Raw genomic sequence first — 4,920 nt, 5'->3', positions numbered from 1 at the left:
ATGAAATACGGAAAAAAAAAGTAGATTATTTAAGTTTTTTTTCAAGAATAATTTAATTTTTCAGATTATTATCTTTAAATCAATTTGAATGGTTGTATATGTTTATTGATAGGAAAGGAAAAAAAAACAATCCACATATTTTATTATAAACTTATGAACTATATATCACAACGGTTATTTACTATAATTGTTGTGATAGGTAGTGTGTTACCTAATTTATCACTACGGTCAATCACCTGTGGTAGAAAGCAGCATATTTATAATAATACCCTACCTAACCACGATTGATTAATCGACATGGTATCATTTCTCCAACCTTGGCGAAAGGGTCTTTACTTAGTAGTGTTTGACCCCTCATCAAATTAAATATTTACTTATGGTATCTACACACTATGATTTTAGCCACAAACTTAATATTAATTAGACTACTATAGTTTTGGCTAATTTAATAATGACCATAATACATGTAATATTACATTTGTGACTCAACATTCTAACAGCTGATACATATGATGATATAGGTCAAGGTACATATGCATATGATATATGGTTAATGATACTTTCATAAACTTCTTATTTTAGTTCATGAGCAACGATCATTAACACATTAGCATATTTGTCATGTTGTCACTGCCACATGTACATTCAGTCACCAAAACACTTTCACGTTTTGTGTTACATCAGCTTCTGTTAATGGACGTTGACATGAGAGATCAAAAGTGTGGACGATAAATATTAGGAGGACGATTTTTTAAAGAAATTTCTTGAGGGACTAAAAATTAAATAATCCATATTTAGAGGGATTAAATACATATTGAACCCAACATAAATTATTTTTAAAATTTATTAAATAATTAATGTATTTTAACTTAATATAAACTAAAAACATTACTTATTGAATTATAAAAAAAAAAGTAAAATTTACTCTTATAATAAATAATAAAGAATAGGAGATTATAAAATTGAAGGAAATTTATAATTTTGAAAAATAAGTAAGAACATATGTCTTTTTCAAAATATATAGTTTTTAGGAAAGGCTAAGTGTGATGATTAAAGCATTAGAGAAGAACATTTTTATTATTATATTGTAAGCGAGGTAACATATCGTTCAAATATTTGGTATTGTCAATTGGTAATAATCCTATAGCACTTTAATTTAGAATATCGTAGTTGATAAGATTCTCAAAAGACTTTGTTATGTGTCATATCCGCTTTTTCAATTTATTTCTAATATGTAATAATGTTTAATTTTATTTTATTCATGTAATTAGGAAGAGTTTCAATACAATATAATTAAGCACTAAGAAGTCAACCAAGTTTTTAGGGAAAGGAAACTAACAACATAATAATAGGAAACTTATTATAACGACACAACAAGAACTAATATGGTAAAAAACAGTTTAAAATTACCAACTATTAGGTAATAAGCATACATAGCAATGCCACATTGACCTCCAGTTTCATCATTTTCTCCGAGTACCCTCATGTAACCATTCTCACCCTAGTTTTCACCCCAAGATTTCTTAACCATCCAATACTTCATCCCTTCTTCACTTATTCCATAACCACTATTGTAACTGTATGGTTCAAATCGGTTCCACACAATCCTGAATAAACCCCATGCATGTATTTCTTAAATTCATCACCTATAGAGATTGCAGTTGATACTGGCTGTTGCGCCACAACTTGTAGTAGTTGTTGTTCATCATTGGGAGTTACGGTTGCATAACTATTTATTTGAGCTCCGACTTGTACTTGACCATTAGTTGGCAAGTTTGATCAACTCCTTTATAAGGATAATCAGTTTCTCGAAGAATTCCTTGATCGTTTACTATAGATTCAAAGGCAGAGTCAATAGAACCACCTTTACACCCGTGGCTTTGCTTATCACAATCAACCAGTTGTTGCTCTGACAATGAAATCAAATCACCTATTTTGATTTTAACAATACCTTCTACAGCTGTCACAGCTGTAAAAGCCCAACAACATTCTACAATAGATTGATTTAATTATTAATAATAATAATAATATAATAATAATAATAATAATATTAATAATAATAATAATAAACTAGAAGAGAAGAAATTGTTGCTTTAAAGAATTTGGGGCATTAAAGCAAATTTTATATGTTAAGGAATGATAGATGAATTACGAGATGCATGCAATTCGAAAAATAGTGGATCATTTAAGTTGTTTTTCAAGAATTTTTAATTTTTTAGATAATTATCTTTAAATCAATTTAAACGGTTGTATATGTTTATTCATATGCATACCACCACGATTGGAATATATAATCATGGTGAAATGCTAATATTATGTGCGCTTTAATTAAACTATAGATGTTGGGTTTCAAACTCATGGCTTTTATGAATTTAACCACAAACCCAATATTAATTAGACCACTATAGTTTTAGCTAACTAAATAATGACCATAATACATGTTGATAGTGATGACGATGAATCAGAGTTAGTCAACAAATTGTTTACTTTCTAAATAAACTAGAAGAGAATGAATTGTTGCTTTGAAGAACTTGCCCTCTATTTTTAACTCTAACCAATTTTTTGTTTCACATTCATTTGCATCATCTTCATAGCATAACATTTTTTTTCTGTCTTAATATTAGCCGGAATAATTTCTCGGAATTTACAAACAGACTGGTCAAATTAACTTTTTAACTGTGCCTAAAATTAGTTAACGAAAAAATATCAAGTTTAAGTTTGCAAATGTCGGTAACATTAATCTGCGGTTCACGTGGTTTAATTTGACATGCTAAAAATATTTTTACGACTATTTTTGTTCATATGTGATCAGTCTGAGCAGTTAAACGGTCATAATTTTTATTTCAAAATCCAACCAAACGCTGTATTTTTCCGAGTCATTTATTTCGCGTTGATTATTTTGACGTGTTCATTTTATTTTTTCGAGCATTTTGGTGCCCGACTTTTTTTTTTTGAGTCTATTTATTTTATATTGGGTCTAGAATAAATAAATAGGTTAATTAGTTTTTATTTTAATTTTAACTATTTTAATTATTTAACTTTATTCAGTTTTTAATTTAATATTGGGTTTCAAAATAAACTTAGGCCCATTATCATTAACCTAATTTGTTCCTATATATATTTACTAGCATGACTGATAGAGAGGCAAAAAGACAGAACAAAAAGAGAAACTGAGAGTGGCTGATCTATACTATCGTACACACATTTGGTAATAGTTTATATATATATATACTTTATCTATTTTGTTGATATATTTGTTACTGTGTTTCAAATAGCTGTTCATAATGTACTAGTGTTATATATATATATATATATATATCTATAATATATATATATATATATATTATGTTTTTATGTTATAATTTGATTATGTTTTCGGATCGGATCGTGTCAATACGCCGTTTTCACATATACGTGTATGAGGCGTGACATTTGTGTTATCCGATCCAGTTGCGAAGATCGCAATTTTGCGCTAGCAACGCCGTTGTTTTTTTTCAATTCATATTTTTTATATATATACATAATTTAGATCTGCACTTTTTTTTTCATAACTAACTACCCTGATTTTTCCTAAACCCTGACAATTTCGCCACAAACTCTAAATTTCAAACCTAAAATTTAACCGTGTTATTTCCTCTAAACCATAAACCTTTTCTTAAACCTTAACAAACCTTATTATTACTTCTATTTTCGCTCATATTTATGTTATTCGTACACTGTAACTGCTTCGCCCTTGTAATATTTTTAGTTTTAACTTGTAATATTTTCAGTTTTACTTTTCGCCATCTTTATTATGTAACTGCACCGAAGCGTTGTAATAATTAGGGTTTTATTTTCTGCCATTGATTTTCTGCCATTTATTTTCTGCCATTTAAATTCCTGCCATTGATCCTATATTAACTGCGTGGTTTAGTAATGTAGGGCGTGAAAACCTACTAAATTAATTATTTAATATTTTTCTATAACCTTTATATTTTTTGTAAATAAATAATATACTAACTATTTAATAAATTTTTTTATTACTTACTTATAATAATAAATCCTTATATATTTTGTAAATAAAATCTAATTGACCATTTTTAATTGAATAATAATAATAAACCTATTAATCTAATAATTTGATATTTCTATAATCTTTATTTATTTTGTAAATAACTAACTTAATATTTTTCATATAACTCTTTATTTTATAATTTGTACATTAATGTATTTTAAATTCTTTTATTATTACTAATTTATTTTAAACTCATATTTTTCTAATAACTTCTAAAAAAATCTAACTTGTTTAACCTAAATAATTTCTTTTAAAATTCTAACCTATTTATTATCACTTTATTATTATTGTTATTTTATTATTGCTTTATTACCATTGTTTATTTATTATTTTATTATTATTTGCTTTTATCTATTCTATTTTTGCTTCATTATTTTCCTTATTTTAATTCTGTTTTATTTATAATATTAGGAACAAATGTATAGGTTGTAATTTATTCTTTCTCGCCTGATTATTATGTATCTGTCCCATAGCCATGTAATAGTTTAGGAATTTATTTTTCTTGCTTTTATTTTTTATTGCGTGGTTAGTAATTTAGGGAGTGCAAAAAACTAACTGTAAATAATTGAACTTAGAAAATTAAATTCAAGACAAATATCTGAAAAATAACACTCACACACGTAAGTCGATCTTTGATCGCCATCTGTACTTCCTAGGGTATTCCTCTTGGTTGCCTTCTTTAAATGGTCAAGTCCCTCGAAAATAGGGGTGTCTTAAGCAAAGTCCCTTCAAACAGAAAAATCATCAAGTCCCTATAAACTTAAAAGATCAAGTCCCTACGAGGTTGCCTACGATATAATGATCTTGTCCCTTCGTAAATATGATGATAGTCCCTACGAGTTGCTAAAGACACCCCTTATGTTTTG

General features: G+C 27.3%; 1 pseudogene; it reads right to left on the bottom strand.

Moving 5' to 3' along the window:
• Positions 1 to 1,360: 1,360 nt before the first annotated feature.
• Positions 1,361 to 2,298, bottom strand: LOC127135961 (KDEL-tailed cysteine endopeptidase CEP2-like; annotated as a pseudogene).
• Positions 2,299 to 4,920: the final 2,622 nt, after the last annotated feature.

Source organism: Lathyrus oleraceus, chromosome 4, assembly GCF_024323335.1.
Source record: "Lathyrus oleraceus cultivar Zhongwan6 chromosome 4, CAAS_Psat_ZW6_1.0, whole genome shotgun sequence".
Taxonomy (NCBI): Eukaryota; Viridiplantae; Streptophyta; class Magnoliopsida; order Fabales; family Fabaceae; genus Lathyrus; species Lathyrus oleraceus.
Note: the sequence above shows the minus strand (reverse complement) of the source record. Positions and strands in the feature narration are given on the sequence as shown.